This window comes from Lepisosteus platostomus, chromosome 4 (genome assembly GCF_059453375.1).
Source record: "Lepisosteus platostomus isolate fLepPlt1 chromosome 4, fLepPlt1.hap1, whole genome shotgun sequence".
NCBI classification, from domain to species: domain Eukaryota; kingdom Metazoa; phylum Chordata; class Actinopteri; order Semionotiformes; family Lepisosteidae; genus Lepisosteus; species Lepisosteus platostomus.
Window position 1 is genome coordinate 19,764,130 of NC_142614.1, and position 12,461 is coordinate 19,776,590.

Genomic DNA, 12,461 nt, shown 5'->3' on the forward strand with positions numbered 1-12,461 from the left:
AGATGAAATGAAGTCTTTTTACATTTTTTCTGATTTTCATAGACATATTTCATATTTTTGAAGAAAATCACTCCAGTGCCCAGTCATACTATTCTTCGGCCATTCAACTAGACACTTTAGATACAGTAAATTGGAGCACAAGAATTACACTATTGCTATACAGTATGTTCCTTGCCATACTGTACGTAGGTTCCTTGTACATTCAGGGAGAATACTCTATTATAAGCATATTAAATATCATAGGACATCTTTATTTCTTTTACATAATTGTTAAACATTACACCATAGAACACTTTTAAACAAAATATATATTTTATACAGTATAGACCAAAATTTTTTGCCAAAATGTCCCTTTGGGACAATGTAAAATTATTTAAAAAAAACTAACTGCCTTAGCTATAAATCAGAAGACTAGAAGAGAGCTGTATTCAAATTACAGGATCTAGTTTTCCTTCTCCTCAAGAAAAGAAATACTCTTCAAGAATTGATATGGAAATCTGCTTGCCATATGAAATCTGACAGACTTGTTGCCATGCCCTGGGTGACACACATCTCCCTGGTATCACATACAGTCCAAGCACATTTTTCTGCAGACATTAGTAAGGAAGACCATGCAGATGTTACCCTGAAGCAGGCAGACCATCTAAGAGATGATGACTGCTTCATGTTATAGCTCTGTCACTATGCCAAACCTTCAAAGCTATGATTTATCATGGTCGCCCATTGCCAGAAACAGTAACTTTCCTACCAGAAGGGAAGCTAGAGAACTGTCCAAATACTGTGGGATTATTTACTCTGAAAAACTCATGCCACTTATTCCTGACACCTAACTTGAAGGTCAAATATTTTAATCAGATTTGTGAAAGCTCAATAATATGAAACAAAAAAGAAATCATACAGTATTTCTGCTGCGTGCCATTTTAACATACAGTATCTTACATACTATGCAAATGATGATTACTACATTGATGAATGTAGTTCCCAATGACATACTGATTACAGAATGTATAAAAGTAGTGGCCATTTGATTCTTCTTGATTGGATTTGTAAAATATTTTCAAGGTGAATCATTTAATTTAGGTATAAAGGTTCTAAATATTACCGGTCATGTTTCCCATAAGTACAAGATCATTTATTTCACACAAATTCTGAAATTATTATGACATCCTTGTATGTATGATTCAAATGCACTTAATTCTGGTCTTGTACACAGCAGAGGCCAGATGTCTGCCAGCAGAATTAACATAAATTGTCCTAAAGCAGACTGCTAAATAGTCACATTAATGCTTAGTGAAGTACATCATGTAACCTTGCATGCAAATATGAACCCTGAAAAAATAACAGAGCTTGATTTGGGAGAACTGTCATGGCAGAGTTGAAAACTAGTTTGCTGTGTTTTAGCAGAGGGGTGGTATTTCCTGTCCAAAGCTAAATGCTCCATTTTGACAGGTGGAAAGATGCCCTGGTAACACTGCCACATTGAAATCACCTTCAGTTCCTGGCAAGCTTACAGGGGATCTATTGTAGAAACCCATGAATACAATATATAGTATTCTGCAGAACAAGCTACAATGTTATATGTATTATTTATAATGTTGTTTGGATATGACAGTAGTATTAAAGTAACACAGAAATCACTATCATTTAAATAGAATTTAACCTGATTTGATAACTTTGTCTTAAAAAACAACATATTTGGATCACTAAAAGGGCTGTACTAAAACAGAGATAAAAACAGTTTGAAGAACCCATAGAAATTTTGATTAAGCAACTTATTTTAAGAATGAATGAATTTAATTCAGTGCATTATTTAAGCTATTTTTGAGATTTTCTTACATGCAACAGGACCGGGGGGGCATCTGGAACTGCAAGTCTAAAGTACAAAGAACATAAATATGAGTTACAGCTGTCAAATGACCAATGACCTTGCTCATATTTTATTAAGAATCTGTATGTGAGAAGCAACATATTATCTTGGCTTTATGGCCAAAGTCAATACTTACTTTGTGAATTAATATCTTCGTAGGTTTTACAAAGGCTTATGACTGGCCAGTTGTAGGCTCAAGTCCCTGCTACAGAAACTACTGTTGCACCCTTGAACAAGGTATTTTACCCCAGTTTCTCCAGTCCATCCAGCTGTGTAAGTGGAAACCTGCATTCTGGGGGGAGATAATCTCTACGATGGACCAGTGTCCGATCCAGAGTTAGAATCGTATGCTCTCTGGGCTGCTTAACTCTACTTACACCAGGATGAGTTCTAGTCTGATGAGCCACTGTGACTCGGCTATTGACTTTACCTTTTTATTGTGGTGTGGTTTTTCTCATGTTATAATACCTATTGACTTATATTCCTTATAGAGTATCTGTATTATTTTATGATTTATATTTCTTTCTCATCTTTAACATTTTTTTTTACAGAACTGGTATTTGAAATTTTTAGATTAGTTTACTGTTTGAACAGATCTAAACAAAGGAACCAGATTTTATTTTTCCTGAGAGCAGTCCTGAAGTATAGAATAGGTGGTCCAGAGATTGAATTATGCATTGTAACCAGGAAAATCCTGATTCCTAGCTCAGGTCCCAATTCACTGTTGTCATAAACAGGCAGTCCTTCAGATCAGTTGTAAAACCAAAGTCCTGTTGTAAGTACATCCAAAGCAGCATATAATAACACATAATTCACCAGCTTACCTCAATAAAATGCTTTGGATTAAATGTTCTGTTAAAGTGGGTAACAAATTAAAAGTCTTCCACTTAAAGTTCAAAACATTAATTATTAACATCACAGAAGCCTCCTCTCCACAAATGATGAAATAATTTAAAAAAGCATGTACAGGCAGGTAAATCATTTAATCTATAATTTTGTCATCAATGCCACCAAAACTGAACCCAGAATACATGTGTTATAAAAGAGAAAAAGATTTCTTTACTGTAATCCTTAGATTCACCAGTACTTTTGTGTCCTTGAACAGATAACTGTCTTTCATAATATGATTCTTACACTAATGAGGAGGTGAGGCAGCAGCTCAATGTGTCTTCCATTCACTAAGAAGATAGTACAGTTAAGGAGGATATACAGTAGCATGTACTATATATGATAATATTTTTTATGACATAAAGGAAAGACTGTCAGTGGGCTTTCCTGAATTCAATTTTTTCCAATTATTGTAAAGACTTTGATAAATCATGTAAAGAGCCTGGGAACAACCCTACTATTTTTTACACAAGTTGAACTCTGGGTTGCTAATATCTTTGCTCAGAACAGCTTGACTATCTGAGAAACAGATTACAGACACAGATAAGTAACTTCTGTAATAGAAGTGAAATGTTTTCACTTTACAGCTTAGTATGAAGTCTGTAAAATCTTCAAAAGGTGTGGATATTCTATAAAAATTGTGGTTTGGGTACAAATTTGGACAGCTTTGTTTTTGAAACCTAGCACTTCATAAGAACATTTTTAAAAGTAAAAATATGTGCTTAAACACCTACATATTTAAAATTCAAGCAGCCTTAAATGGTATAACATGCAGCACCATCCCTACTCATACAATGTTTCTTGCAAAAGGAGAATAACACAATTGTATATAAATATTAATGTCTGCAGTACAATAAAACGATACTGTTATCTGTTCAGGAATGCAAAGACATTAAAGAATCTTGGTACAGTATGACTGTGGAGAAGAAGGAAAAGTATTGTTCTGTCTCTTAGTATCCCTGTAACTGACATTTCAAACTGTTGAACCATGCTGTATATGAAGAAGGGCCAGTATGTTAATGGGGGAGGATAACAGTGATCTCATGACTGGGCAAACTGCAATTGATAGTGGTTCTGAAATGAAAACCCTCCCAAAAGGCCAAGTAATCCTCAGATCGTTTCTTACAGAATCAATTATTTTATGATTGCTTGTCTTTTTCTCACTTGATCATCTATCTCCTTTATTTCACTTAAACACTATGTCTAGGAGAAATGATCTTCATGTGTATACTATGTGGAATGCTGACATTATTTTAACCAGTTTTTAAATTGTAATACATAAGTTGTACAGTATATCATACAGTATAAAAAGTAGTAACTTGTGAACTAAAATAAATTAAAAGCTTAGGACATAGGACAAAAACTCACTTGATTATCTCTCTCACTCCATCTATGACTTCTCCTTTTTATACCAGATGCTCTGATGACAAATTAAATCTTGGCAGCATCAAAAATCTCCATATTACAAACCAACCACAGGAAAGTCACTGACACACACCTCCTTCAACATGCACCGGTGCTGCCTGAATCTCTTCATTGGGCTAAAGAAGCTGTTTTGATATACTGTATTTATAAAAAATCTCAACAGAACACAAACATCCCCAAAAAATAACTATAGTGTCAAACCTAGGTATCAGGGTTGTGAACTGCCAAGCCTAGGGGTGGTGGGGCCATGTCTCAACAAGCTCTGACAAATTAATCACCAGGATTAGTCATTCCACTATTTTTGTCATCACATTCAGTGGACCAGTGTCAGTGTCAGTGCCCAGACTACCAGCACTAATGGGCAAAGCAATGAGCCAAAACAAACAACCAATGTAAACAGCCATTGTCTCAATGTCAATACATTTTTTGTCCCATTCCAACAGTGGATTCTCCTTTTCGAACCCTGCTTTTCTGATAGCAATGGGATGAATGTGTGGCAATGTCCCCCTGAGGCACTGAACTGAGTCAAAGGCTGGATGATGATCATGACTTCGTGCTTTTGGCCAATTTGAAATAGCTGCCAGTTATCCAGTTTGATCTGACCTCCTGTTACCTGACCAAGAAACTCTGAAACTAGAGATATCTTACGATTCATTTTACTTTCCCATTGTGTACCCACGATAACTATTGAAAACTATTATCATGTTTTTGTTTAGCAGACAGCCTGATCCAATGAGACTTATGAAACAGACACCAACACAAAAAGTACTGTATGAACAAAAATTCATTTAAATAAAGGAGAATACTATAAACGTATTGCTTGCTGAGATAGGCCCTGGGTCCCCCATGGCCCTGTTTTGGATAAAGTGGTAGAAAATGAATTAATGAATATTAAAATAATTCAAATAAGGATGACAAAACAGTGATGCATTCTCGTGTTAGAAGTGAAATGCTTCTGCAGTACAATGCCCATGGAGCAGTGAACAACATGTGGGAAGATATAATTGATTACAAGAAAGAAGAACTACCATTGAGCACAGTTCCCCATCAGTTGGTAGCAAAATTTCACAATAGTGTGAGATCACAGTTGCTGTCAGAACAGATGCTTTGAGAAGAGAGTGGAAGGCAGTTAAGGACTAAGTAGCAAATAAGGTGTTTGTTCGCCTATCATAGGCAATTTACTGAAAATATAACAGATGGAAAAGTAAAGCAGTACAGTATATTGTATCTGTAAGAGCTCTACAAAGGGGTGGTTGAGGATTTTGTTGAGTTCAAGGCTCAGAAATTTTAAATGAATGAGTAGGCTACTATATTTAATTATGGTGCTGTTAGTGTGGGATGTCAGGGGAGGGGGAGGAAGGGGTCCATAGAAATGGTTGCACTGGGCCACACAATCGGCAAGTTACACCACTAGGTTGTAGAAAACCAGAACCTATCATGGAAGGCAAAACAATCTACTGTATTTCAGTGCACATACATGAAGAACATGTGAGCTCCATTCAGAAGGCAAATTCAGTTCAGTTCACTTTATTGTCATTCTGCACTTATACAGATGTACAAGAGAGAATGAAATATAGGTTATCCTGGGCCGAGGTGCTCAATACACTAGAACAAACAGCATAATGTAAAGAGTAGACACTGAACAAATAAATGAATAAATAGGTATTTACAGTAGTGTAAGTAGTGATGTGCAAATAAGCATTCTAAAATCCAGGGGTGGTGATCCCAGGACTTGACAGATGTGAGACAGCCTACACGCCACTGCGCTCCTTCACATAAAACTAATACAGTGGTTGTTTCTGACTTTGGTAAAAAGCCATGGTAAAAATGCCATGGTAAAAAGCATCTTTACATTTTATGTAACGTTTGCTTACTGAACCCTGAACTTTCAATTTCTTAGTTTTATTTGTCCAATCTCTTTTCCTACAGTGTTTCTGGCACTGTTTTTCCTTTTGAGATAGCATGTGTGTAAGTTAAACAACTTTAAAATTCCTACCTTTCACATGACTTTAAAGTTCACCACTATTTCTGTTTAAATGCTTACAGTATGAAATGTCCTTGTGGTTTTGAAATAAAGCAATTCATATGGTTTTAATACATTCAAGAAATACAGTGGTCCTTGTGGTCACTTCTGTTCCAGAACAAAATGCCATGGAGTAAGTAGCATGTACTGTATAATGTGTCTGGCCTTCCTAGCATACCTCTTTGTCTATAACACTTGTACTTTATCCCTTCTCAATATTTTAAACTCTGTTAAAGTTTTACACATATTCCTAAGCTACTGAAGACCTGACTAAAAAATGAGTGCACTTTCAAAATTAGCAACACATGCACTAGAGATTGTTTAGCAGATGTCAGTCAAAACCACAGAATTTACATCAGGGATGGTATTAAAATTGCAGAGCTTATTAGCTGTGTGACTTTTGGAAAACATTAGCTGATTCACTAAACTTGCTTTCATAGACCATGAAATTTCAAACAATTAGTTTTCCCAAACTTAGAGCAAACAGAACACTTGGAACATTTCAAGCACATGTATCAGACCATTCCTTTAGAACTCATTCACAGTTTCCAGAACATTCTCAACATCTACACACAATAAGCATTACGGATGGACACAATATAACTGTTATCAAAATACAAAACTGTTTTCCCTGCTTAAGTTTTTTTTGAATTTGATTAATTAAAGACATTTTTATTGTGGAGATTCAGTCAAGGCTTATTTGTACATCCTTTGTCAGGAAGGAGACCTCTATCTCCAGGCTTATAAAAACATCAAATTCAAATAAACTGTAATTAATGGAGAATTCATGAATATTAAGGTAACTGTATTTTTTAACACACAAAAGGTTTGTAAAAATTATTAAATGTACAGTACATTTGGCTGAAGAAAGGTAACTAATTTCTACACAGTATGTTTTCATTTACAGTAGGATAATAACAATAAGAGAAAATGGAAAAGAATGTGTTCTCCCAAATATATTGTGAAAAAATACAAAATTACAGAAAAAACTATTTTACTACACCACATTTCTTCCTGAGTAAGCACAGTCTTGCATTTAATGCCTAAGACCCATTTGTATCAACTTACATTTGCTTATGTATCTAAGAAACATGAAGTGTTTGTGCCGATGACATTACAAGAGGCCATCTGCACAGAACTACTGTATACACAGCAAAAAGCACTTGCTTGTTATGCAGTTTACAGTCAACAACAAGTGTCACTGCTTTTCTGTGCTTGCACAATTCAATATGTTCTGCAGACACATCATGTGGAAACTGTCTTCTTTACAGATAACGGATTTGTCACTATTTCTGAGGATAGTTGTGATGGCCAACCCATGTAACAAACACACCAACAAAAAAGCTTGGTTTTGCTGTAATGAACACTACAGAGTCAGTATTAATAATATTCCTCTAAAATTCATTTATAAAAATGTGAGACATACTGAAAAACAAGTTAATGTTTTAACTACAGTATATACTGTATTTATCTGAATCAATATACTGTATAAGCCCATTACTCACTCCCAGCAACATGAATTTTTTATTCCTTCTGCTTTTAACAAGCTACCAGACCCATTATTCTAACCATCTGTCTGTCTGTCCCCGTGCCTAAGTGCCAGCCTGGCAGCAGCTATAGTTTTGCAGCCAAAGTGCGAGACTGCAAATTCAAGAATGCCTCTCAAACTGTGGTAAAACTACATGTGACAATGCTACAATAAACAGTTTGAACACATAAAGATTTACAGTTTTTCTTATATTTATGACACCAGTTGTATATTCAATAACAAAACACTGAAAGAGTCAAGATCTCTCCAAGTCTGCCCTGTTTCATTCTAACCACATACTACTGTATATTATGAGTCACCATCAGATATAATGAGTAGGACTGGTAAACTACTACTTTTAAACTCAATAAAAAAACACAAAAAGACAAGGATCCATTTTTCAAAGGAGATGGAAGACTGCACAGTGAACTCAATACAGGTACAGACAAAAGTTTTCCATCACCATAGCACTACTTACTGTACAATCTAAAATTGAACAATAACTTATGCCAAAACACATACTGTATTTATCATGCATGAGTACGGATATACTATACAGTACCATATATCTGGGATTGAACAACACTCGAGCTGTCAAAAATTGAATTATCTCTCCCAGAATCGAAAATTCTTTGATGTTACTTCTAAAGATTTTCTGTTTGTTCATGCTGGAAAATTTGAAGGTAATTTGATTTTATAAAACTATGTCTATGAAAGAAATAAAGAAAAAATGTTCGTTATGCCTCTCATTCAGAGGTTGCACATTCGATTAATGACTCCATGTGGAGAATTAACTTCAAAGATGCTGGCTTCAGGGAAGTAAATTAGACATACACCTTTAAACTTTTAATTTTTAGCATTAAAGCGGGAGAAAAGTTTCCAAAGAATACCATGGACTCATACATTTGCAGGCATAATATGGAAGCCCGTTTCCGCCAGGGAGTAAAAAAAAAACGCTCTATGGTATCTCAGAATTCCGACTTAGTAAGTCAGAATTGCGACTTAGCATCTCAGAATTCCGACTTAGCAACTCAGAATTGCGACTTAGCAAGTCAGAATTGCGACTTAGCAAGTCAGAATTCCGATTTAGTATCTCAGAATTCCGACTTAGCAACTCAGAATTGCGACTTAGTAAGTCAGAATTCCGACTTAGTATCTCAGAATTGCGACTTAGCAACTCAGAATTCCGACTTAGTATCTCAGAATTCTGACTTTATATGTCACATTTGCGACTTCGAAATAACCATATTTCATTGTCTGTCCTTTTGTTATTGTAACGGATTCGGGTTCTAGGGCTTGTGCCCTCGCCGCTCCCACCCTAGTTCGTGCCTCGCTGCACTGGCTCACTTTCTTTAAGAACACTTTCTTTAACCCCGGCGGCCAGCATCCCTGTTATGCGCAGGGGAGGGTGGTGTACTGCAACCAGATCGTACAACCTGTATGTCGGCCGTTCCGTTACACTATTTTCATGAATCCTACAGGATCATAGGATCTATAAGCCTGAAGACTTGTCCTGTACAGTGCCCTGATAAAAATCAAATTAATTACACTAATTTTTATAGAATCCCATTTCCGCCAGTGAGGCTTCCATAGTACCTGGATGGAATAGTGCACGGTGGGCTTTTTAAAAATAGTTTTTATTTACGTAGACAGAATATGAAATAAGATACAGAAATAGACACTAAACATCCAGAAGAATTCACAATTATAAAAGCTGAAACATACTTTTTACGTATTTCCATTGTATGTCCTTTTTTACTTAAAAAAGAAGGTCTTCTTTAGCTCAGCTGGCAAGACTCAGGTTCGAGCCAGTGCAGCGAGGCACGAACTAGGGTGGGAGCGGCGAGGGCACAAGCCCTAGAACCCGAATCCGTTACAATAACAAAAGGACAGACAATGGAATACGACTATTTCAAAGTCACAAATGTGAGATACTAAGTCGGAATTCTGACTTACTAAGTCGCAATTCTGAGTTGCTAAGTCGGAATTCTGAGATACTAAATCGGAATTCAGAGTTGCTAAGTCGCAATTCTGAGATACTAAGTCGCAATTCTGAGATACTAAGTCGCAATTCTGAGATACTAAGTCGCAATTCTGACTTGCTAAGTCGGAATTCTGAGATACCATAGAGCGTTTTTTTTTTACTCCCTGGCGGAAACGGGCTTCCATAGGAAACGGGCTTCCATAGAGATAGTAAGTCGGAATTCTGAGATACCATAGCGCGTTTTTTTTTTACTGCCTGGCGGAAACGGGCTTCCATAGGGCAAACATACTATAATGAAAAAAAATATTTTGTACGTCTTCTTTGGGGATTGGAAGATTTGCCTTCCACAATAACTATTGTATACAGTACCTTGTTTTCTCTGACTAGTGCTAATCACAAATTTAAGGCAATTTGATACAGGGTGTTTGTTCTCTGTGATGACTACATATGAAAAAATTGTGGTCTGAGCTTTGCAACCCTTGTTCTTCTTTACTGTTTATCTGCTCGTTAGAGGCTCTAGAGAAGAGAAATGGTGATAAAGAAGATTTGTCTTCCCTGTATAAATTAGCTGTCCATAGTCAAATGGTGAGCAGGAAGGGAAGCAGTTAGACTAATCTTCCTGACAATTGAAAAGAAAGATGCATTTCTAAGAAAGAACTGTAAACCTAGCAGCAATGTCTTGAAATGTAGTGGTTCAAAACAACAACTGTATATTGAAAATGTATTTGTTTTTTTTGTTTTGCAGATGTACAGTACAATATACTGTAAATGCTATGTGCGTCATGTAAAGATGTCATCCTATCTTCTTATGTTGCACCACTAGCTATACCACTGTGTTACAGCGGTGACATTCTGCTACTCTTAATAATAAATGCAAATTGCTCCTGTTTTGCTGAAATCCCTGCATTTAATACCATGTTATTTCAACACTCCATTAAGTGTTATGTACAGTATGTATTGAAAAACTGTAAAAGTAAAAATTTATTTAGGACGTTTTTATTTAGAAGATGCTTCTCTCTACTTAATAAATCCCCCTCCGTGCCAAGATCAGGCAAGAATTTTCTAAAACACAGCTAACAGATGTGTCAAAGGGCAACACAGTGGTGTAGCTGCCCTACAGCTCCAAGGTCCTGTTTTTCATAAATGCAATGCATGGCTGTCTGTGTGGAGTTTACATGTTCCCCCGTGTTCATCTGTGGATTTAACTGACAATTCTAAATTGTGCCATCAATTGCATTCAATCCAGAGTGTCTTCTACCTTGTGTCCCATGCTTTCAGGATAGGCTACAGCTTTCCATAATCCTGTCCTGGATGTTTTGCTTTTTGTCTGAGCCTACAACCGATAAACCCTTTTCGTCCTCTTTTTAGTGATTTTACTTTATGTTGGAGAGGTGACAGAAGTTTTGGAAATCAACCTGTTTAATCTGTATCAGTTTAAACAAATCTATATCTGTTTAGTCTTGCAGCCCAATCTTTTCCAGAAAGATATATAAAGCCATCTTGCCTGTGTATAATTACTCTCTCCAAAGTGTTGCTTAGTTTAGATATTCATTAAAATTTCTTAAATTAATGACAATGTCAACATTATGGAATATTGTATGTAAAAGTAAATATGATATCTTCTTTGTATACAGTACTTTGCTGTGGTAGAAAGGTGACATCTGAGACTTTCTGTTCTTCAGATAACTGCGGTATGGTTTCTATGCGCATGAAATCTGCAGCTCCCTTCTTTGATGGATTTCTTGTTTTGTTTTCCACTACATACAGTACGTGTATACTGTATGTACATATCTATATTGTACTTAATAATTAATAATTAATAATTGCTTACACTTATATAGCGCTTTTCTGGACACTCCACTTTAAGCGCTTTACAGGTAATGGGGACTCCCCTCCACCACCACCAATGTGCAGCATCCACCTGGATGATGCGACGGCAGCCATAGTGCGCCAGAACGCTCACCACACATCAGCTATTAGTGGGGAGGAGAACAGAGAGTAATGAAGACAATTCATAGATGGGGATTATTAGGAGGCCATGATTGGTTAGGGGCAATGGGAAATTTATAATTCACTTTGTGATGTTGAATTATCCTTACTGTTCCACTACATGTGGATTATCTCATCACTTATCTGTTCTTAATATTATTTTGATGATATATTGAAAGTATGTGGTTAATTGTTTTGTCTATACTATATTATATATTTTATATTATGTATCAAATATGTAATATAGCATATATTATGTATCAGATTACATATCCAATTATACATTATTTGTCCTTGTATTATAATGATTGTAACTAACCTTACAATAATAAGAGAATAAGAGAGTCTGCTAAGCAAAAAATATCACTTAAGACCATACATGCAAAAAAGCTGATAAAACAATATATGTTATAGGTGGAGAGTCTCTTTTTCTGGTCAATTCCAGCTATAGTATTGTGCATCCTGCCTTCCTTATTTGTTTGCTGTTCCTGTGAGGAAGTGAGCTATCTTTGTTAAAATATATTCATGCAATGTTTGCATGAGTGAATTGATTCTTAATTGTGTGTTGATTTTTAAGACTGGCAGTGTTTACTTGAGGTGCCTCCAAGCCTCTTTCTCTGTTGGATTAGCAGGAATGAGTTCTGTCAGACAATTTATGAACCATCTGTAATTATACCAATAAAATCACATTTCTAACTACTACAACCTGCCGATAAATAGTTAGCAAATTACACTAGAAAAATGAAATAGAGTATAA

At 35.9% G+C, this 12,461-nt stretch overlaps 1 protein-coding gene across 3 annotated transcripts in view; it reads right to left on the reverse strand.

Annotated features, from left to right (window-relative positions):
- The window catches only part of arhgap24 (Rho GTPase activating protein 24), a 136,331-nt gene that overhangs the window by 116,537 nt on the left and 7,333 nt on the right, over window positions 1-12,461 (reverse strand). Inside the window, exon 2 of one of the 3 annotated variants that reach the window (XM_088628884.1) lies at window positions 1,837-1,873. The exons of the other annotated variants lie outside the window; for them this stretch is intronic. The gene's annotated coding sequence lies outside the window, so the exon portion shown is untranslated. The remainder of the gene's footprint in view (window positions 1-1,836; window positions 1,874-12,461) is intronic. 3 annotated transcript variants of the gene reach the window in all.